The sequence below is a fragment of the Lissotriton vulgaris genome, chromosome 1_1 (assembly GCF_964263255.1).
Source record: "Lissotriton vulgaris chromosome 1_1, aLisVul1.2, whole genome shotgun sequence".
Classification (NCBI taxonomy): Eukaryota; Metazoa; Chordata; class Amphibia; order Caudata; family Salamandridae; genus Lissotriton; species Lissotriton vulgaris.
In genome coordinates, this window is record NC_141685.1 from 235,525,543 (window position 1) to 235,549,865 (window position 24,323).

Here is a 24,323-nt window from a genome sequence, read left to right on the forward strand (position 1 = left end):
AAATGGAAGTTGTGAGAACTTCATTTTGAGATTGCATAAGAATTCAAATTCCTCTCACATGCTAAAGAATACCTGAACCCTTTTGATTAAACCACTTTAGTTGTTATAATGAGACCATATTTGAAAGCCATCTGTGATTTTTCTGTTCTTACTCTGCAATGACCTTGGCAATGACAAGTTAAAAATAAAATGTATGCAAATTTTATAATGGAGAATGCGGGCATCGATCCCGCTACCTCTCGCATGCTAAGCGAGCGCTCTGCCATTTGAGCTAATTCCCCTGTGTGTTTAATCTGCATAACATGAAAAAAGTAACCTCACTGCCTTCCACACTTTATTTGAAGTCCAATTGCCCATAACAGTGTTCAGTTCACTCCTAACTTATGCCTTACCTCCACTTATGGGATGTTTTACAGTTCAGGTTGGCCTGTTTACTACTCGAATATGAGTGATATTGTGGTGTGTTCATCTAGACTCATACCCTACCTAATCTTGAAGTTAAATTTCCCACCAATGAGAAACCAAGGGAGATACCATTTTTGATAGTTATTGCATGTCTAATGTAAGAATAATCACCAGATTATGAGAGTCCAGCAAAAATTACTCATGTTCGCCCAACGTGGGGCTCGAACCCACGACCCTGAGATTAAGAGTCTCATGCTCTACCGACTGAGCTAGCCGGGCTCCCACTTCAAGATGGTATGCAGACTAATCATTTTTTATGAAGGAAATCCATTCCTGGACAATTTTTGGGAGTTATTGCAGGTCTAATGCAAGATTAATCTCCATATTATGGAGTCAATGCAATATTCAGGCAAAAATTACTCGTTTTCGCCCAACGTGGGGCTCGAACCCACGACCCTGAGATTACGAGTCTCATGCTCTACCGAATGAGCTAGCCGGGCTCCCTCCTTAAGACAGTATGCAGACCAATCCCTTTTTGTGAAAAAAATCAAATCCTGGATATTCCTCTACTCTTGTTTTGCAAGGAAAGCCAGATTTATACATCCTTCAGAGGACAGAGTGTAAAAAAAAATAAGAGAAAAAGAAAACGCAAGTTGTGAGAACTTCATTTTGAGATTGCATAAGAATTCAAATTCCTCTCACATGCTAAAGAATACCTGACCCCTTTTGATTAAACCACTTTAGTTGTTATAATGAGACCATATTTGAAAGCCATCTGTGATTTTTCTGTTCTTACTCTGCAATGACCTTGGCAATGACAAGTTAAAAATAAAATGTATGCAAATTTTATAATGGAGAATGCGGGCATCGATCCCGCTACCTCTCGCATGCTAAGCGAGCGCTCTACCATTTGAGGTAATTCCCCTGTGTGTTTAATCTGCATAACATGAAAAAAGTAACCTCACTGCCTTCCACACTTTATTTGAAGTCCAATTGCCCATAACAGTGTTCAGTTCACTCCTAACTTATGCCTTACCTCCACTTATGGGATGTTTTACAGTTCAGGTTGGCCTGTTTACTACTCGAATATGAGTGATATTGTGGTGTGTTCATCTAGACTCATACCCTACCTAATCTTGAAGTTAAATTTCCCACCAATGAGAAACCAAGGGAGATACCATTTTTGATAGTTATTGCATGTCTAATGCAAGAATAATCACCAGATTATGAGAGTCCAGCAAAAATTACTCATTTTCGCCCAACGTGGGGCTCGAACCCACGACCCTGAGATTAAGAGTCTCATGCTCTACCGACTGAGCTAGCCGGGCTCCCACTTCAAGATGGTATGCAGACTAATCATTTTTTATGAAGGAAATCCATTCCTGGACAATTTTTGGGAGTTATTGCAGGTCTAATGCAAGATTAATCTCCATATTATGAGAGTCAATGCAATATTCAGGCAAAAATTACTCGTTTTCGCCCAACGTGGAGCTCCAACCCACGACCCTGAGATTAAGAGTCTCATGCTCTACCGACTGAGCTAGCCGGGCTCCCTCCTTAAGACAGTATGCAGACCAATCCCTTTTTGTGAAGAAAATCAAATCCTGGATATTCCTCTACTCTTGTTTTGCAAGGAAAGCCAGATTTATACATCCTTCAGAGGACAGAGTGTCAAAAAAACATAGGAGAAAATGAAAATGGAAGTTGTGAGAACTTCATTTTGAGATTGCATAGGAATTCAAATTCCTCTCACATGCTAAAGAATACCTGAACCCTTTTGATTAAACCACTTTAGTTGTTATAATGAGACCATATTTGAAAGCCATCTGTGATTTTTCTGTTCTTACTCTGCAATGACCATGGGCAATGACAAGTTAAAAATAAAATGTATGCAAATTTTATAATGGAGAATGCGGGCATCGATCCCGCTACCTCTTGCATGCTAAGCGAGCGCTCTACCATTTGAGCTAATTCCCCTGTGTGTTTAATCTGCATAACATGAAAAAAGTAACCTTACTGCCTTCCGCACTTTATTTGAAGTCCAATTGCCCATAACAGTGTTAAGTTCACTCCTAACTTATGCCTTACCTCCACTTATGGGATGTTTTACAGTTCAGGTTGGCCTGTTTACTACTCGAATATGAGTGATATTGCGGTGTGTTCATCTAGACTCATACCCCAGCTAATCTTGAAGTTAAATTTCCCACCAATGAGAAACCAAGGGAGATACCATTTCTGATAGTTATTGCATGTCTAATGCGAGAATATTCACCAGATTATGAGAGTCAATGCAATAATCCAGCAAAAATTACTCATTTTCGCCCAACGTGGGTCTCGAACCCATGACCCTGAGATTAAGAGTCTCATGCTCTACCGACTGAGCTAGCCGGGCTCCCTCCTTAAGACAGTATGCAGACCAATCCCTTTTTGTGAAGAAAATCAAATCCTGGATATTCCTCTACTCTTGTTTTGCATGGAAAGCCAGATTTATACATCCTTCAGAGGACAGAGTGTCAAAAAAATAAGAGAAAATGAAAATGGAAGTTGTGAGAACTTCATTTTGAGATTGCATAACAATTCAAATTCCTCTCACATGCTAAAGAATACCTGAACCCTTTTGATTAAACCACTTTAGTTGTTATAATGAGACCATATTTGAAAGCCATCTGTGATTTTTCTGTTCTTACTCTGCAATGACCTTGGCAATGACAAGTTAAAAATAAAATGTATGCAAATTTTATAATGGAGAATGCGGGCATCGATCCCGCTACCTCTCGCATGCTAAGCGAGCGCTTTAGTATTTGAGCTAATTCCCCTGTGTGTTTAATCTGCATAACATGAAAAAAGTAACCTTACTGCGTTCCACACTTTATTTGAAGTCCAATTGCCCATAACAGTGTTCAGTTCACTCCTAACTTATGCCTTACCTCCACTTATGGGATGTTTTACAGTTCAGGTTGGCCTGTTTACTACTCGAATATGAGTGATATTGCGGTGTGTTCATCTAGACTCATACCCTAGCTAATCTTGAAGTTAAATTTCCCACCAATGAGAAACCAAGGGAGATACAATTTCTGATAGTTATTGCATGTCTAATGCAAGAATATTCACCAGATTATGAGAGTCAATGCAATAATCCAGCAAAAATTACTCATTTTCGCCCAACGTGGGGCTCGAACCCACGACCCTGAGATTAAGAGTCTCATGCTCTACCGACTGAGCTAGCCGGGCTCCAACTTCAAGATGGTATGCAGACTAATCATTTTTTATGAAGGAAATCCATTCCTGGACATTTTTTGGGAGTTATTGCAGGTCTAATGCAAGATTAATCTCCAAAAATATGAGAGTCAATGCAATATTCAGGCAAAAATTACTCGTTTTCACCCAACGTGGGGCTCGAACTCACGACCCTGAGATTAAGAGTCTCATGCTCTACCGACTGAGCTAGCCGGGCTCCCTCCTTAAGACAGTATGCAGACCAATCCCTTTTTGTGAAGAAAATCAAATCCTGGATATTCCTCTACTCTTGTTTTGCAAGGAAAGCCTGATTTATACATCCTTCAGAGGACAGAGTGTCAAGAAAAATAAGAGAAAATGAAAATGGAAGTTGTGAGAACTTCATTTTGAGATTGCATAAGAATTCAAATTCCTCTCACATGCTAAAGAATACCTGAACCCTTTTGATTAAACCACTTTAGTTGTTATAATGAGACCATATTTGAAAGCCATCTGGGATTTTTCTGTTCTTACTCTGCAATGACCATGGGCAATGACAAGTTAAAAATAAAATGTATGCAAATTTTATAATGGAGAATGCAGGCATCGATCCCGCTACCTCTCGCATGCTAAGCGAGTGCTTTACTATTTGAGCTAATTCCCCTGTGTGTTTAATCTGCATAACATGAAAAAAGTAACCTTACTACGTTCCACACTTTATTTGAAGTCAAATTGCCCATAACAGTGTTCAGTTCACTCCTAACTTATGCCTTACCTCCACTTATGGGATGTTTTACAGTTCAGGTTGGCCTGTTTACTACTCGAATATGAGTGATATTGCGGTGTGTTCATCTAGACTCATACCCTAGCTAATCTTGAAGTTAAATTTCCCACCAATGAGAAACCAAGGGAGATACAATTTCCGATAGTTATTGCATGTCTAATGCAAGAATATTTACCAGATTATGAGAGTCAATGCAATAATCCAGCAAAAATTACTCATTTTCGCCCAACTTGGGGCTCGAACCCACGACCCTGAGATTAAGAGTCTCATGCTCTACCGACTGAGCTAGCCGGGCTCCCTCCTTAAGACAGTATGCAGACCAATCCCTTTTTGTGAAAAAAATCAAATCCTGGATATTCCTCTACTCTTGTTTTGCAAGGAAAGCCAGATTTATACATCCTTCAGAGGACAGAGTGTCAAAAAAAATAAGAGAAAATGAAAACGGAAGTTGTGAGAACTTCATTTTGAGATTGCATAAGAATTCAAATTCCTCTCACATGCTAAAGAATACCTGAACCCTTTTGATTAAACCACTTTAGTTGTTATAATGAGACCATATTTGAAAGCCATCTGTGATTTTTCTGTTCTTACTCTGCAATGACCTTGGCAATGACAAGTTAAAAATAAAATGTATGCAAATTTTATAATGGAGAATGCGGGCATCGATCCCGCTACCTCTCGCATGCTAAGCGAGTGCTTTACTATTTGAGCTAATTCCCCTGTGTGTTTAATCTGCATAACATGAAAAAAGTAACCTTACTACGTTCCACACTTTATTTGAAGTCAAATTGCCCATAACAGTGTTCAGTTCACTCCTAATTTATGCCTTACCTCCACTTATGGGATGTTTTACAGTTCAGGTTGGCCTGTTTACTACTCGAATATGAGTGATATTGCGGTGTGTTCATCTATACTCATACCCTAGCTAATCTTGAAGTTAAATTTCCCACCAATGAGAAACCAAGGGAGATACCATTTCTGATAGTTATTGCATGTCTAATGCAAGAATATTCACCAGATTATGAGAGTCAATGCAATAATCCAGCAAAAAGTACTCATTTTCGCCCAACGTGGGGCTCGAACCCACGACCCTGAGATTAAGAGTCTCATGCTCTACCGACTGAGCTAGCCGGGCTCCCACTTGAAGATGGTATGCAGACTAATCATTTTTTATGAAGGAAATCCAGTCCTGGACAATTTTTGGGAGTTATTGCAGGTCTAATGCAAGATTAATCTCCATATTATGAGAGTCAATGCAATATTCAGGCAAAAATTACTCGTTTTCTCCCAACGTGGGGCTCGAACCCACGACCCTGAGATTAAGAATCTCATGCTCTACTGACTGAGCTAGCCGGGCTCCCTCCTCAATACAGTATGCAGACCAATCCCTTTTTGTGAAGAAAATCAAATCCTGGATATTCCTCTACTCTTGTTTTGCAAGGAAAGCCTGATTTATACATCCTTCAGAGGACAGAGTGTCAAAAAAAAATAAGAGAAAATGAAAACGGAAGTTGTGAGAACTTCATTTTGAGATTGCATAAGAATTCAAATTCCTCTCACATGCTAAAGAATACCTGAACCCTTTTGATTAAACCACTTTAGTTGTTATAATGAGACCATATTTGAAAGCCATCTGTGATTTTTCTGTTCTTACTCTGCAATGACCATGGGCAATGACAAGTTAAAAATAAAATGTATGCAAATTTTATAATGGAGAATGCGGGCATCAACCCCGCTACCTCTCGCATGCTAAGCGAGCGCTCTACCATTTGAGCTAATTCCCCTGAGTGTTTAATCTGCATAACATGAAAAAAGTAACCTCACTGCCTTCCACACTTTATTTGCAGTCCAATTGCCCATAACAGTGTTCAGTTCACTCCTAACTTATGCCTTACCTCCACTTATGGGATGTTTTACAGTTCAGGTTGGCCTGTTTACTACTCGAATATGAGTGATATTGTGGTGTGTTCATCTAGACTCATACCCTACCTAATCTTGAAGTTAAATTTCCCACCAATGAGAAACCAAGGGAGATACCATTTTTGATAGTTATTGCATGTCTAATGCAAGAATAATCACCAGATTATGAGAGTCCAGCAAAAATTACTCATTTTCGCCCAACGTGGGGCTCAAACCCACGACCCTGAGATTAAGAGTCTCATGCTCTACCGACTGAGCTAGCCGGGCTCCCACTTCAAGATGGTATGCAGACTAATCATTTTTTATGACGGAAATCCATTCCTGGACAATTTTTGGGAGTTATTGCAGGTCTAATGCAAGATTAATCTCCATATTATGAGAGTCAATGCAATATTCAGGAAAAAATTACTCGTTTTCGCCCAACATGGGGCTCTAACCCACGACCCTGAGATTAAGAGTCTCATGCTCTACCGACTGAGCGAGCCGGGCTCCCTCCTTAAGACAGTATGCAGACCAATCCCTTTTTGTGAAAAAAATCAAATCCTGGATATTCCTCTACTCTTGTTTTGCAAGAAAAGCCAGATTTATACATCCTTCAGAGGACAGAGTGTCAAAAAAAATAAGAGAAAATGAAAACGGAAGTTGTGAGAACTTCATTTTGAGATTGCATAAGAATTCAAATTCCTCTCACATGCTAAAGAATACCTGAACCCTTTTGATTAAACCACTTTAGTTGTTATAATGAGACCATATTTGAAAGCAATCTGTGATTTTTCTGTTCTTACTCTGCAATGACCTTGGCAATGACAAGTTAAAAATAAAATGTATGCAAATTTTATAATGGAGAATGCGGGCATCGATCCTGCTACCTCTCGCATGCTAAGCGAGCGCTCTACCATTTGAGCTAATTCCCCTGTGTGTTTAATCTGCATAACATGAAAAAAGTAACCTCACTGCCTTCCACACTATATTTGAAGTCCAATTGCCCATAACAGTGTTCAGTTCACTCCTAACTTATGCCTTACCTCCACTTATGGGATGTTTTACAGTTCAGGTTGGCCTGTTTACTACTCGAATATGAGTGATATTGTGGTGTGTTCATCTGGACTCATACCCTACCTAATCTTGAAGTTAAATTTCCCACCAATGAGAAACCAAGGGAGATACCATTTTTGATAGTTATTGCATGTCTAATGCAAGAATAATCACCAGATTATGAGAGTCCAGCAAAAATTACTCATTTTCGCCCAACGTGGGGCTCAAACCCACGACCCTGAGATTAAGAGTCTCATGCTCTACCGACTGAGCTAGCCGGGCTCCCACTTCAAGATAGTATGCAGACTAATCATTTTTTATGAAGGAAATCCATTCCTGGACAATTTTTGGGAGTTATTGCAGGTCTAATGCAAGAATAATCTCCATATCATGAGAGTCAATGCAATATTCAGGCAAAAATTACTCGTTTTCGCCCAACGTGGAGCTCGAACCCACAACCCTGAGATTAAGAGTCTCATGCTCTACCGACTGAGCTAGCCGGGCTCCCTCCTTAAGACAGTATGCAGACCAATCCCTTTTTGTGAAAAAAATCAAATCCTGGATATTCCTCTACTCTTGTTTTGAAAGGAAAGCCAGATTTATACATCCTTCAGAGGACAGAGTGTCAAAAAAAATAAGAGAAAATGAAAATGGAAGTTGTGAGAACTTCATTTTGAGATTGCATAAGAATTCAAATTCCTCTCACATGCTAAAGAATACCTGAACCCTTTTGATTAAACCACTTTAGTTGTTATAATGAGACCATATTTGAAAGCCATTTGTGATTTTTCTGTTCTTACTCTGCAATGACCATGGGCAATGACAAGTTAAAAATAAAATGTATGCAAATTTTATAATGGAGAATGCGGGCATCGATCCCGCTACCTCTCGCATGCTAAGCGAGCGCTCTACCATTTGAGCTAATTCCCCTGTGTGTTTAATCTGCCTAACATGAAAAAAGTAACCTCACTGCCTTCCACACTTTATTTGAAGTCCAATTGCCCATAACAGTGTTCAGTTCACTCCTAACTTATGCCTTACCTCCACTTATGGGATGTTTTACAGTTCAGGTTGGCCTGTTTACTACTCGATTATGAGTGATATTGTGGTGTGTTCATCTAGACTCATACTCTACCTAATCTTGAAGTAAAATTTCCCACCAATGAGAAACCAAGGGAGATACCATTTTTGATAGTTATTGCATGTCTAATGCAAGAATAATCACCAGATTATGAGAGTCCAGCAAAAATTACTCATTTTCGCCCAACGTGGGGCTCAAACCCACGACCCTGAGATTAAGAGTCTCATGCTTTACCGACTGAGCTAGCCGGGCTCCCACTTCAAGATGGTATGCAGACTAATCATTTTTTATGAAGGAAATCCATTCCTGGACAATTTTTGGGAGTTATTGCAGGTCTAATGCAAGATTAATCTCCATATTATGAGAGTCAATGCAATATTCAGGCAAAAATTACTCGTTTTCGCCCAACGTGGGGCTCGAACCCACGACCCTGAGATTAAGAGTCTCATGCTCTACCGACTGAGCTAGCCGGGCTCCCTCCTTAAGACAGTATGCAGACCAATCCCTTTTTGTGAAAAAAATCAAATCCTGGATATTCCTCTACTCTTGTTTTGCAAGGAAAGCCCGATTTATACATCCTTCAGAGGACAGAGTGTCAAAAGAAATAAGAGAAAATGAAAATGGAAGTTGTGAGAACTTCATTTTGAGATTGCATAAGAATTCAAATTCCTCTCACATGCTAAAGAATACCTGAACCCTTTTGATTAAACCACTTTAGTTGTTATATTGAGACCATATTTGAAAGCCATCTGTGATTTTTCTGTTCTTACTCTGCAATGACCATGGGCAATGACAAGTTAAAAATAAAATGTATGCAAATTTTATAATGGAGAATGCGGGCATCGATCCCGCTACCTCTCGCATGCTAAGCGAGCACTCTACCATTTGAGCTAATTCCCCTGTGTGTTTAATTTGCATAACATGAAAAAAGTAACCTCACTGCCTTCCACACTTTATTTGCAGTCCAATTGCCCAAAACAGTGTTCAGTTCACTCCTAACTTATGCCTTACCTCCACTTATGGGATGTTTTACAGTTCAGGTTGGCCTGTTTACTACTCGAATATGAGTGATATTGTGGTGTGTTCATCTAGACTCATACCCTACCTAATCTTGAAGTTAAATTTCCCACCAATGAGAAACCAAGGGAGATACCATTTTTGATAGTTATTGCATGTCTAATGCAAGAATAATCACCAGATTATGAGAGTCCAGCAAAAATTACTCATTTTCGCCCAACGTGGGGCTCAAACCCACGACCCTGAGATTAAGAGTCTCATGCTCTACCGACTGAGCTAGCCGGGCTCCCACTGCAAGATGGTATGCAGACTAATCATTTTTTATGAAGGAAATCCATTCCTGGATAATTTTTGGGAGTTATTGCAGGTCTAATGCAAGATTAATCTCCATATTATGAGAGTCAATGCAATATTCAGGCAAAAATTACTCGTTTTCGCCCAACGTGGGGCTCGAACTCACGACCCTGAGATTAAGAGTCTCATGCTCTACCGACTGAGCTAGCCGGGCTCCCTCCTTAAGACAGTATGCAGACCAATCCCTTTTTGTGAAAAAAATCAAATCCTGGATATTCCTCTACTCTTGTTTTGCAAGGCAAGCCAGATTTATACATCCTTCAGAGGACAGAGTGTCAAAAAAAATAAGAGAAAATGAAAATGGAAGTTGTGAGAACTTCATTTTGAGATTGCAGAAGAATTCAAATTCCTCTCACATGCTAAAGAATACCTGAACCCTTTTGATTAAACCACTTTAGTTGTTATATTGAGACCATATTTGAAAGCCATCTGTGATTTTTCTGTTCTTACTCTGCAATGACCATGGGCAATGACAAGTTAAAAATAAAATGTATGCAAATTTTATAATGGAGAATGCGGGCATCGATCCCGCTACCTCTCGCATGCTAAGCGAGCACTCTACCATTTGAGCTAATTCCCCTGTGTGTTTAATCTGCATAACATGAAAAAAGTAACCTCACTGCCTTCCACACTTTATTTGCAGTCCAATTGCCCATAACAGTGTTCAGTTCACTCCTAACTTATGCCTTACCTCCACTTATGGGATGTTTTACAGTTCAGGTTGGCCTGTTTACTACTCGAATATGAGTGATATTGTGGTGTGTTCATCTAGACTCATACCCTACCTAATCTTGAAGTTAAATTTCCCACCAATGAGAAACCAAGGGAGATACCATTTTTGATAGTTATTGCATGTCTAATGCAAGAATAATCACCAGATTATGAGAGTCCAGCAAAAATTACTCATTTTCGCCCAACGTGGGGCTCAAACCCACGACCCTGAGATTAAGAGTCTCATGCTCTACCGACTGAGCTAGCCGGGCTCCCACTTCAAGATAGTATGCAGACTAATCATTTTTTATGAAGGAAATCCATTCCTGGACAATTTTTGGGAGTTATTGCAGGTCTAATGCAAGAATAATCTCCATATCATGAGAGTCAATGCAATATTCAGGCAAAAATTACTCGTTTTCGCCCAACGTGGAGCTCGAACCCACAACCCTGAGATTAAGAGTCTCATGCTCTACCGACTGAGCTAGCCGGGCTCCCTCCTTAAGACAGTATGCAGACCAATCCCTTTTTGTGAAAAAAATCAAATCCTGGATATTCCTCTACTCTTGTTTTGAAAGGAAAGCCAGATTTATACATCCTTCAGAGGACAGAGTGTCAAAAAAAATAAGAGAAAATGAAAATGGAAGTTGTGAGAACTTCATTTTGAGATTGCATAAGAATTCAAATTCCTCTCACATGCTAAAGAATACCTGAACCCTTTTGATTAAACCACTTTAGTTGTTATAATGAGACCATATTTGAAAGCCATCTGTGATTTTTCTGTTCTTACTCTGCAATGACCATGGGCAATGACAAGTTAAAAATAAAATGTATGCAAATTTTATAATGGAGAATGCGGGCATCGATCCCGCTACCTCTCGCATGCTAAGCGAGCGCTCTACCATTTGAGCTAATTCCCCTGTGTGTTTAATCTGCCTAACATGAAAAAAGTAACCTCACTGCCTTCCACACTTTATTTGAAGTCCAATTGCCCATAACAGTGTTCAGTTCACTCCTAACTTATGCCTTACCTCCACTTATGGGATGTTTTACAGTTCAGGTTGGCCTGTTTACTACTCGATTATGAGTGATATTGTGGTGTGTTCATCTAGACTCATACTCTACCTAATCTTGAAGTAAAATTTCCCACCAATGAGAAACCAAGGGAGATACCATTTTTGATAGTTATTGCATGTCTAATGCAAGAATAATCACCAGATTATGAGAGTCCAGCAAAAATTACTCATTTTCGCCCAACGTGGGGCTCAAACCCACGACCCTGAGATTAAGAGTCTCATGCTTTACCGACTGAGCTAGCCGGGCTCCCACTTCAAGATGGTATGCAGACTAATCATTTTTTATGAAGGAAATCCATTCCTGGACAATTTTTGGGAGTTATTGCAGGTCTAATGCAAGATTAATCTCCATATTATGAGAGTCAATGCAATATTCAGGCAAAAATTACTCGTTTTCGCCCAACGTGGGGCTCGAACCCACGACCCTGAGATTAAGAGTCTCATGCTCTACCGACTGAGCTAGCCGGGCTCCCTCCTTAAGACAGTATGCAGACCAATCCCTTTTTGTGAAAAAAATCAAATCCTGGATATTCCTCTACTCTTGTTTTGCAAGGAAAGCCCGATTTATACATCCTTCAGAGGACAGAGTGTCAAAAGAAATAAGAGAAAATGAAAATGGAAGTTGTGAGAACTTCATTTTGAGATTGCATAAGAATTCAAATTCCTCTCACATGCTAAAGAATACCTGAACCCTTTTGATTAAACCACTTTAGTTGTTATATTGAGACCATATTTGAAAGCCATCTGTGATTTTTCTGTTCTTACTCTGCAATGACCATGGGCAATGACAAGTTAAAAATAAAATGTATGCAAATTTTATAATGGAGAATGCGGGCATCGATCCCGCTACCTCTCGCATGCTAAGCGAGCACTCTACCATTTGAGCTAATTCCCCTGTGTGTTTAATCTGCATAACATGAAAAAAGTAACCTCACTGCCTTCCACACTTTATTTGCAGTCCAATTGCCCAAAACAGTGTTCAGTTCACTCCTAACTTATGCCTTACCTCCACTTATGGGATGTTTTACAGTTCAGGTTGGCCTGTTTACTACTCGAATATGAGTGATATTGTGGTGTGTTCATCTAGACTCATACCCTACCTAATCTTGAAGTTAAATTTCCCACCAATGAGAAACCAAGGGAGATACCATTTTTGATAGTTATTGCATGTCTAATGCAAGAATAATCACCAGATTATGAGAGTCCAGCAAAAATTACTCATTTTCGCCCAACGTGGGGCTCAAACCCACGACCCTGAGATTAAGAGTCTCATGCTCTACCGACTGAGCTAGCCGGGCTCCCACTGCAAGATGGTATGCAGACTAATCATTTTTTATGAAGGAAATCCATTCCTGGATAATTTTTGGGAGTTATTGCAGGTCTAATGCAAGATTAATCTCCATATTATGAGAGTCAATGCAATATTCAGGCAAAAATTACTCGTTTTCGCCCAACGTGGGGCTCGAACTCACAACCCTGAGATTAAGAGTCTCATGCTCTACCGACTGAGCTAGCCGGGCTCCCTCCTTAAGACAGTATGCAGACCAATCCCTTTTTGTGAAAAAAATCAAATCCTGGATATTCCTCTACTCTTGTTTTGCAAGGCAAGCCAGATTTATACATCCTTCAGAGGACAGAGTGTCAAAAAAAATAAGAGAAAATGAAAATGGAAGTTGTGAGAACTTCATTTTGAGATTGCAGAAGAATTCAAATTCCTCTCACATGCTAAAGAATACCTGAACCCTTTTGATTAAACCACTTTAGTTGTTATATTGAGACCATATTTGAAAGCCATCTGTGATTTTTCTGTTCTTACTCTGCAATGACCATGGGCAATGACAAGTTAAAAATAAAATGTATGCAAATTTTATAATGGAGAATGCGGGCATCGATCCCGCTACCTCTCGCATGCTAAGCGAGCACTCTACCATTTGAGCTAATTCCCCTGTGTGTTTAATCTGCATAACATGAAAAAAGTAACCTCACTGCCTTCCACACTTTATTTGCAGTCCAATTGCCCATAACAGTGTTCAGTTCACTCCTAACTTATGCCTTACCTCCACTTATGGGATGTTTTACAGTTCAGGTTGGCCTGTTTACTACTCGAATATGAGTGATATTGTGGTGTGTTCATCTAGACTCATACCCTACCTAATCTTGAAGTTAAATTTCCCACCAATGAGAAACCAAGGGAGATACCATTTTTGATAGTTATTGCATGTCTAATGCAAGAATAATCACCAGATTATGAGAGTCCAGCAAAAATTACTCATTTTCGCCCAACGTGGGGCTCAAACCCACGACCCTGAGATTAAGAGTCTCATGCTCTACCGACTGAGCTAGCCGGGCTCCCACTTGAAGATGGTATGCAGACTAATCATTTTTTATGAAGGAAATCCATTCCTGGACAATTTTTGGGAGTTATTGCAGGTCTAATGCAAGATTAATCTCCATATTATGAGAGTCAATGCAATATTCAGGCAAAAATTACTCGTTTTCGCCCAACGTGGAGCTCGAACCCACGACCCTGAGATTAAGAGTCTCATGCTCTACCGACTGAGCTAGCCGGGCTCCCTCCTTAAGACAGTATGCAGACCAATCCCTTTTTGTGAAAAAAATCAAATCCTGGATATTCCTCTACTCTTGTTTTGCAAGGAAAGCCAGATTTATACATCCTTCAGAGGCCAGAGTGTCCTGTCTAATGCAAGAATAATCACCAGATTATGAGAGTCCAGCAAAAATTACTCATTTTCGCCCAACGTGGGGCTCAAACCCACGACCCTGAGATTAAGAGTCTCATGCTCTACCGACTGAGCTAGCCGGGCTCCCACTGCAAGATGGGATGCAGACTAATCCTTTTTTATGAAGGAAATCCATTCCTGGACAATTTTTGGGAGTTATTGCAGGTCTAATGCAAGATTAATCTCCATATTATGAGAGTCAATGCAATATTCAGGCAAAAATTACTCGTTTTCGCCCAACGTGGGGCTCGAACTCACGACCCTGAGATTAAGAGTCTCATGCTCTACCGACTGAGCTAGCCGGGCTCCCTCCTTAAGACAGTATGCAGAACAATCCCTTTTTGTGAAAAAAATCAAATCCTGGATATTCCTCTACTCTTGTTTTGCAAGGAAAGCCAGATTTATACATCCTTCAGAGGACAGAGTGTCAAAAAAAATAAGAGAAAATGAAAATGGAAGTTGTGAGAACTTCATTTTGAGATTGCAGAAGAATTCAAATTCCTCTCACATGCTAAAGAATACCTGAACCCTTTTGATTAAACCACTTTAGTTGTTATATTGAGACCATATTTGAAAGCCATCTGTGATTTTTCTGTTCTTACTCTGCAATGACCATGGGCAATGACAAGTTAAAAATAAAATGTATGCAAATTTTATAATGGAGAATGCGGGCATCGATCCCGCTACCTCTCGCATGCTAAGCGAGCACTCTACCATTTGAGCTAATTCCCCTGTGTGTTTAATCTGCATAACATGAAAAAAGTAACCTCACTGCCTTCCACACTTTATTTGCAGTCCAATTGCCCAAAACAGTGTTCAGTTCACTCCTAACTTATGCCTTACCTCCACTTATGGGATGTTTTACAGTTCAGGTTGGCCTGTTTACTACTCGAATATGAGTGATATTGTGGTGTGTTCATCTAGACTCATACCCTACCTAATCTTGAAGTTAAATTTCCCACCAATGAGAAACCAAGGGAGATACCATTTTTGATAGTTATTGCATGTCTAATGCAAGAATAATCACCAGATTATGAGAGTCCAGCAAAAATTACTCATTTTTGCCCAACGTGGGGCTCAAACCCACGACCCTGAGATTAAGAGTCTCATGCTCTACCGACTGAGCTAGCCGGGCTCCCACTTCAAGATGGTATGCAGACTAATCATTTTTTATGAAGGAAATCCATTCCTGGACAATTTTTGGGAGTTATTGCAGGTCTAATGCAAGATTAATCTCCATATTATGAGAGTCAATGCAATATTCAGGCAAAAATTACTCGTTTTCGCCCAACGTGGGGCTCGAACCCACGACCCTGAGATTAAGAGTCTCATGCTCTACCGACTGAGCTAGCCGGGCTCCCTCCTTAAGACAGTATGCAGACCAATCCCTTTTTGTGAAGAAAATCAAATCCTGGATATTCCTCTACTCTTGTTTTGCAAGGAAAGCCTGATTTATACATCCTTCAGAGGACAGAGTGTCAAAAAAAAATAAGAGAAAATGAAAACGGAAGTTGTGAGAACTTCATTTTGAGATTGCATAAGAATTCAAATTCCTCTCACATGCTAAAGAATACCTGAACCCTTTTGATTAAACCACTTTAGTTGTTATAATGAGACCATATTTGAAAGCCATCTGTGATTTTTCTGTTCTTACTCTGCAATGACCATGGGCAATGACAAGTTAAAAATAAAATGTATGCAAATTTTATAATGGAGAATGCGGGCATCTACCCCGCTACCTCTCGCATGCTAAGCGAGCGCTCTACCATTTGAGCTAATTCCCCTGAGTGTTTAATCTGCATAACATGAAAAAAGTAACCTCACTGCCTTCCACACTTTATTTGCAGTCCAATTGCCCATAACAGTGTTCAGTTCACTCCTAACTTATGCCTTACCTCCACTTATGGGATGTTTTACAGTTCAGGTTGGCCTGTTTACTACTCGAATATGAGTGATATTGTGGTGTGTTCATCTAGACTCATACCCTACCTAATCTTGAAGTTAAATTTCCCACCAATGAGAAACCAAGGGAGATACCATTTTTGATAGTTATTGCATGTCTAATGCAAGAATAATCACCAGATTATGAGAGTCCAGCAAAAATTACTCATTTTCGCCCAACGTGGGGCTCAAACCCACAACCCTGAGATTAAGAGTCTCATGCTCTACCGACTGAGCTAGCCGGGCTCCCACTTCAAGATGGTATGCAGACTAATCATTTTTTATGAAGGAAATCCATTCCTGGACAATTTTTGGGAGTTATTGCAGGTCTAATGCAAGATTAATCTCCATATTATGAGAGTCAATGCAATATTCAGGCAAAAATTACTCGTTTTCGCCCAACGTGGGGCTCGAACCCACGACCCTGAGATTAAGAGTCTCATGCTCTACCGACTGAGCTAGCCGGGCTCCCTCCTTAAGACAGTATGCAGACCAATCCCTTTTTGTGAAGAAAATCAAATCCTGGATATTCCTCTACTCTTGTTTTGCAAGGAAAGCCTGATTTATACATCCTTCAGAGGACAGAGTGTCAAAAAAAAAATAAGAGAAAATGAAAACGGAAGTTGTGAGAACTTCATTTTGAGATTGCATAAGAATTCAAATTCCTCTAAACATGCTAAAGAATACCTGAACCCTTTTGATTAAACCACTTTAGTTGTTATAATGAGACCATATTTGAAAGCCATCTGTGATTTTTCTGTTCTTACTCTGCAATGACCATGGGCAATGACAAGTTAAAAATAAAATGTATGCAAATTTTATAATGGAGAATGCGGGCATCTACCCCGCTACCTCTCGCATGCTAAGCGAGCGCTCTACCATTTGAGCTAATTCCCCTGAGTGTTTAATCTGCATAACATGAAAAAAGTAACCTCACTGCCTTCCACACTTTATTTGCAGTCCAATTGCCCATAACAGTGTTCAGTTCACTCCTAACTTATGCCTTACCTCCACTTATGGGATGTTTTACAGTTCAGGTTGGCCTGTTTACTACTCGAATATGAGTGATATTGTGGTGTGTTCATCTAGACTCATACCCTACCTAATCTTGAAGTTAAATTTCCCACCAATGAGAAACCAAGGGAGATACCATTTTTGATAGTTATTGCATGTCTAATGCAAGAATAATCACCAGATTATGAGAGTCCAGCAAAAATTACTCATTTTCGCCCAACGTGGGGCTCAAACCCACAACCCTGAGATTAAGAGTCTCATGCTCTACCGACTGAGCTAGCCGGGCTCCCACTTCAAGATGGTATGCAGACTAATCATTTTTTATGAAGGAAATCCATTCCTGGACAATTTTTGGGAGTTATTGCAGGTCTAATGCAAGATTAATCTCCATATTATGAGAGTCAATGCAATATTCAGGCAAAAAGTACTCGTTTTCGCCCAACGTGGGGCTCGAACCCACGACCCTGAGATTAAGAGTCTCATGCTCTACCAACTGAGCTAGCCGGGCTCCCTCCTTAAGACAGTATGCAGACCAATCCCTTTTTGTGAAGAAAATCAAATCCTGGATATTCCTCTACTCTTGTTTTGCAAGGAAAGCCTGATTTATACATCCTTCAGAGGACAGAGTGTCAAAAAAAAAATAAGAGAAAATGAAAACGGAAGTTGTGAGAACTTCATTTTGAGATTGCATAAGAATTCAAATTCCTCTAAACATGCTAAAGAATACCTGAACCCTTTTGATTAAACCACTTTAGTTGTTATAATGAGACCATATTTGAAAGCCATCTGTGATTTTTCTGTTCTTACTCTGCAATGACCATGGGCAATGACAAGTTAAAAATAAAATGTATGCAAATTTTATAATGGAGAATGCGGGCATCAACCCCGCTACCTCTCGCATGCTAAGCGAGCGCTCTACCATTTAAGCTAATTCCCCTGAGTGTTTAATCTGCATAACATGAAAAAAGTAACCTCACTGCCTTCCACACTTTATTTGCAGTCCAATTGCCCATAACAGTGTTCAGTTCACTCCTAACTTATGCCTTACCTCCACTTATGGGATGTTTTACAGTTCAGGTTGGCCTGTTTACTACTCGAATATGAGTGATATTGTGGTGTGTTCATCTAGACTCATACCCTACCTAATCTTGAAGTTAAATTTCCCACCAATGAGAAACCAAGGGAGATACCATTTTTGATAGTTATTGCATGTCTAATGCAAGAATAATCACCAGATTATGAGAGTCCAGCAAAAATTACTCATTTTCGCCCAACGTGGGGCTCAAACCCACGACCCTGAGATTAAGAGTCTCATGCTCTACCGACTGAGCTAGCCGGGCTCCCACTTCAAGATGGTATGCAGACTAATCATTTTTTATGAAGGAAATCCATTCCTGGACAATTTTTGGGAGTTATTGCAGGTCTAATGCAAGATTAATCTCCATATTATGAGAGTCAATGCAATATTCAGGCAAAAATTACTCGTTTTCGCCCAACGTGGGGCTCGAACCCACGACCCTGAGATTAAGAGTCTCATGCTCTACCGACTGAGCTAGCCGGGCTCCCACTTCAAGATGGTATGCAGACTAATCATTTTTTATGAAGGAAATCCATTCCTGGACAATTTTTGGGAGTTATTGCAGGTCTAATGCAAGATTAATCTCCATATTATGAGAGTCAATGCAATATTCAGGCAAAAATTACTCGTTTTCGCCCAACGTGGGGCTCGAACCCACGACCCTGAGATTAAGAGTCTCATGCTCTACCGACTGAGCTAGCCGGGCTCCCTCCTTAAGACAGTATGCAGACCAATCCCTTTTTGTGAAAAAAATCATATCCTGGATATTCCTCTACTCTTGTTTTGCAAGGAAGGCCTGATTTATACATCCTTCAGAGGACAGAGTGTCAAAAAAAAATAAGAGAAAATGAAAACGGAAGTTGTGAGAACTTCATTTTGAGATTGCATAAGAATTCAAATTCCTCTCACATGCTAAAGAATACCTGAACCCTTTTGATTAAACCACTTTAGTTGTTATAATGAGACCATATTTGAAAGCCATCTGTGATTTTTCTGTTCTTACTCTGCAATGACCATGGGCAATGACAAGTTAAAAATAAAATGTATGCAAATTTTACAATGGAGAATGCGGGCATCAACCTCGCTACCTCTCGCATGCTAAGCGAGCGCTCTACCATTTGAGCTAATTCCCCTGAGTGTTTAATCTGCATAACATGAAAAAAGTAACCTCACTGCCTTCCACACTTTATTTGCAGTCCAATTGCCCATAACAGTGTTCAGTTCACTCCTAACTTATGCCTTACCTCCACTTATGGGATGTTTTACAGTTCAGGTTGGCCTGTTTACTACTCGAATATGAGTGATATTGTGGTGTGTTCATCTAGACTCATACCCTACCTAATCTTGAAGTTAAATTTCCCACCAATGAGAAACCAAGGGAGATACCATTTTTGATAGTTATTGCATGTCTAATGCAAGAATAATAACCAGATTATGAGAGTCCAGCAAAAATTACTCATTTTTGCCCAACGTGGGGCTCGAACCCACGACCCTGGGATTAAGAGTCTCATGCTCTACCGACTGAGCTAGCCGGGCTCCCACTTCAAGATGGTATGCAGACTAATCATTTTTTAGGAAGGAAATCCATTCCTGGACAATTTTTGGGAGTTATTGCAGGTCTAATGCAAGATTAATCTCCATATTATGAGAGTCAATGCAATATTCAGGCAAAAATTACTCGTTTTCGCCCAAAGTGGGGCTCGAACCCACGACCCTGAGATTAAGAGTCTCATGCTCTACCGACTGAGCTAGCCGGGCTCCCTCCTTAAGACAGTATGCAGACCAATCCCTTTTTGTGAAAAAAATCAAATCCTGGATATTCCTCTACTCTTGTTTTGCAAGGAAAGCCAGATTTATACATCCTTCAGAGGACAGAGTGTCAAAAAAAATAAGAGAAAATGAAAATGGAAGTTGTGAGAACTTCGTTTTGAGATTGCAGAAGAATTCAAATTCTTCTCACATGCTAAAGAATACCTGAACCCTTTTGATTAAACCACTTTAGTTGTTATATTGAGACCATATTTGAAAGCCATCTGTGATTTCTCTGTTCTTACTCTGCAATGACCATGGGCAATGACAAGTTAAAAATAAAATGTATGCAAATTTTATAATGGAGAATGCGGGCATCGATCCCGCTACCTCTCGCATGCTAAGCGAGCACTCTACCATTTGAGCTAATTTCCCTGTGTGTTTAATCTGCATAACATGAAAAAAGTAACCTCACTGCCTTCCACACTTTATTTGCAGTCCAATTGCCCATAACAGTGTTCAGTTCACTCCTAACTTATGCCTTACCTCCACTTATGGGATGTTTTACAGTTCAGGTTGGCCTGTTTACTACTCGAATATGAGTGATATTGTGGTGTGTTCATCTAGACTCATACCCTACCTAATCTTGAAGTTAAATTTCCCACCAATGAGAAACCAAGGGAGATACCATTTTTGATAGTTATTGCATGTCTAATGCAAGAATAATCACCAGATTATGAGAGTCTAGCAAAAATTACTCATTTTCGCCCAACGTGGGGCTCGAACCCACGACCCTGAGATTAAGAGTCTCATGCTCTACCGACTGAGCTAGCCGGGCTCCCACTTCAAGATGGTATGCAGACTAATCATTTTTTATGAAGGAAATCCATTCCTGGACAATTTTTGGGAGTTATTGCAGGTCTAATGCAAGATTAATCTCCATATTATGAGAGTCAATGCAATATTCAGGAAAAAATTACTCGTTTTCGCCCAACGTGGGGCTCGAACCCACGACCCTGAGATTAAGAGTCTCATGCTCTACCGACTGAGCCAGCCGGGCTCCCTCCTTAAGACAGTATCCAGACCAATCCCTTTTTGTGAAAAAAATCAAATCCTGGATATTCCTCTACTCTTGTTTTGCAAGGAAAGCCAGATTTATACATCCTTCAGAGGACAGAGTGTCAAAAAAAATAAGAGAAAATGAAAACGGAAGTTGTGAGAACTTCATTTTGAGATTGCATAAGAATTCAAATTCCTCTCACATGCTAAAGAATACCTGAACCCTTTTGATTAAACCACTTTAGTTGTTATAATGAGACCATATTTGAAAGCCATCTGTGATTTTTCTGTTCTTACTCTGCAATGACCATGGGCAATGACAAGTTAAAAATAAAATGTATGCAAATTTTATAATGGAGAATGCGGGCATCGATCCCGCTACCTCTCGCATGCTAAGCGAGCACTCTACCATTTGAGCTAATTCCCCTGTGTGTTTAATCTGCATAACATGAAAAAAGTAACCTCACTGCCTTCCACACTGTATTTGAAGTCCAATTGCCCATAACAGTGTTCAGTTCACTCCTAACTTATGCCTTACCTCCACTTATGGGATGTTTTACAGTTCAGGTTGGCCTGTTTACTACTCGAATATGAGTGATATTGTGGAGTGTTCATCTAGACTCATACCCTACCTAATCTTGAAGTTAAATTTCCCACCAATGAGAAACCAAGGGAGATACCATTTGTGATAGTTATTGCATGTCTAATGCAAGAATAATCACCAGATTATGAGAGTCGAGCAAAAATTACACATTTTCGCCCAACGTGGAGCTCGAACCCACGACCCTGAGATTAAAAGTCTCATGCTCTACCGACTGAGCTAGCCGGGCTCCCACTCTAAGATGGTATGCAGACTAATCATTTTTTATGAAGGAAATCCAGTCCTGGACAATTTTTGGGAGTTATTGCAGGTCTAATGCAAGAATAATCACCAGATTATGAGAGTCGAGCAAAAATTACACATTTTCGCCCAACGTGGGGCTCGAACCCACGACCCTGAGATTAAGAGTCTCATGCTCTACTGACTGAGCTAGCCGGGCTCCCTCCTTAAGACAGTATGCAGACCAATCCCTTTTTGTGAAAAAAATCAAATCCTGGATATTCCTCTACTCTTGTTTTGCAAGGAAAGCCAGATTTATACATCCTTCAGAGGACAGAGTGTCAAAAAAAATAAGAGAAAATGAAAACGGAAGTTGTGAGAACTTCATTTTGAGATTGCATAAGAATTCAAATTCCTCTCACATGCTAAAGAATACCTGAACCCTTTTGATTAAACCACTTTAGTTGTTATAATGAGACCATATTTGAAAGCCATCTGTGATTTTTCTGTTCTTACTCTGCAATGACCATGGGCAATGACAAGTTAAAAATAAAATGTATGCAAATTTTATAATGGAGAATGCGGGCATCGATCCCGCTACCTCTCGCATGCTAAGCGAGCGCTCTACCATTTGAGCTAATTCCCCTGTGTGTTTAATCTGCCTAACATGAAAAAAGTAACCTCACTGCCTTCCACACTTTATTTGAAGTCCAATTGCCCATAACAGTGTTCAGTTCACTCCTAACTTATGCCTTACCTCCACTTATGGGATGTTTTACAGTTCAGGTTGGCCTGTTTACTACTCGATTATGAGTGATATTGTGGTGTGTTCATCTAGACTCATACTCTACCTAATCTTGAAGTAAAATTTCCCACCAATGAGAAACCAAGGGAGATACCATTTTTGATAGTTATTGCATGTCTAATGCAAGAATAATCACCAGATTATGAGAGTCCAGCAAAAATTACTCATTTTCGCCCAACGTGGGGCTCAAACCCACGACCCTGAGATTAAGAGTCTCATGCTTTACCGACTGAGCTAGCCGGGCTCCCACTTCAAGATGGTATGCAGACTAATCATTTTTTATGAAGGAAATCCATTCCTGGACAATTTTTGGGAGTTATTGCAGGTCTAATGCAAGATTAATCTCCATATTATGAGAGTCAATGCAATATTCAGGCAAAAATTACTCGTTTTCGCCCAACGTGGGGCTCGAACCCACGACCCTGAGATTAAGAGTCTCATGCTCTACCGACTGAGCTAGCCGGGCTCCCTCCTTAAGACAGTATGCAGACCAATCCCTTTTTGTGAAAAAAATCAAATCCTGGATATTCCTCTACTCTTGTTTTGCAAGGAAAGCCCGATTTATACATCCTTCAGAGGACAGAGTGTCAAAAGAAATAAGAGAAAATGAAAATGGAAGTTGTGAGAACTTCATTTTGAGATTGCATAAGAATTCAAATTCCTCTCACATGCTAAAGAATACCTGAACCCCTTTGATTAAACCACTTTAGTTGTTATATTGAGACCATATTTGAAAGCCATCTGTGATTTTTCTGTTCTTACTCTGCAATGACCATGGGCAATGACAAGTTAAAAATAAAATGTATGCAAATTTTATAATGGAGAATGCGGGCATCGATCCCGCTACCTCTCGCATGCTAAGCGAGCACTCTACCATTTGAGCTAATTCCCCTGTGTGTTTAATCTGCATAACATGAAAAAAGTAACCTCACTGCCTTCCACACTTTATTTGCAGTCCAATTGCCCAAAACAGTGTTCAGTTCACTCCTAACTTATGCCTTACCTCCACTTATGGGATGTTTTACAGTTCAGGTTGGCCTGTTTACTACTCGAATATGAGTGATATTGTGGAGTGTTCATCTAGACTCATACCCTACCTAATCTTGAAGTTAAATTTCCCACCAATGAGAAACCAAGGGAGATACCATTTTTGATAGTTATTGCATGTCTAATGCAAGAATAATCACCAGATTATGAGAGTCCAGCAAAAATTACTCATTTTCGCCCAACGTGGGGCTCAAACCCACGACCCTGAGATTAAGAGTCTCATGCTCTACCGACTGAGCTAGCCGGGCTCCCACTTGAAGATGGTATGCAGACTAATCATTTTTTATGAAGGAAATCCATTCCTGGACAATTTTTGGGAGTTATTGCAGGTCTAATGCAAGATTAATCTCCATATTATGAGAGTCAATGCAATATTCAGGCAAAAATTACTCGTTTTCGCCCAACGTGGAGCTCGAACCCACGACCCTGAGATTAAGAGTCTCATGCTCTACCGACTGAGCTAGCCGGGC

General features: G+C 40.0%; 6 non-coding genes across 6 annotated transcripts; all 6 read right to left on the reverse strand.

Annotated features, from left to right (window-relative positions):
- Positions 1-832: 832 nt before the first annotated feature.
- TRNAT-CGU (transfer RNA threonine (anticodon CGU)) lies at positions 833-905 on the reverse strand. The gene has a single exon. It is a non-coding gene; the product is annotated as a tRNA-Thr (tRNA).
- Positions 906-8,217: 7,312 nt separating this feature from the next.
- On the reverse strand, positions 8,218-8,290 carry TRNAA-AGC (transfer RNA alanine (anticodon AGC)). The gene has a single exon. It is a non-coding gene; the product is annotated as a tRNA-Ala (tRNA).
- A 3,080-nt stretch (positions 8,291-11,370) lies between these two features.
- On the reverse strand, positions 11,371-11,443 carry TRNAA-AGC (transfer RNA alanine (anticodon AGC)). The gene has a single exon. It is a non-coding gene; the product is annotated as a tRNA-Ala (tRNA).
- A 6,287-nt stretch (positions 11,444-17,730) lies between these two features.
- TRNAK-CUU (transfer RNA lysine (anticodon CUU)) lies at positions 17,731-17,803 on the reverse strand. Its single transcript has one exon. It is a non-coding gene; the product is annotated as a tRNA-Lys (tRNA).
- A 3,306-nt stretch (positions 17,804-21,109) lies between these two features.
- On the reverse strand, positions 21,110-21,182 carry TRNAK-CUU (transfer RNA lysine (anticodon CUU)). The gene has a single exon. It is a non-coding gene; the product is annotated as a tRNA-Lys (tRNA).
- Positions 21,183-22,574: 1,392 nt separating this feature from the next.
- On the reverse strand, positions 22,575-22,647 carry TRNAA-AGC (transfer RNA alanine (anticodon AGC)). Its single transcript has one exon. It is a non-coding gene; the product is annotated as a tRNA-Ala (tRNA).
- Between the last annotated feature and the right edge of the window lie 1,676 nt (positions 22,648-24,323).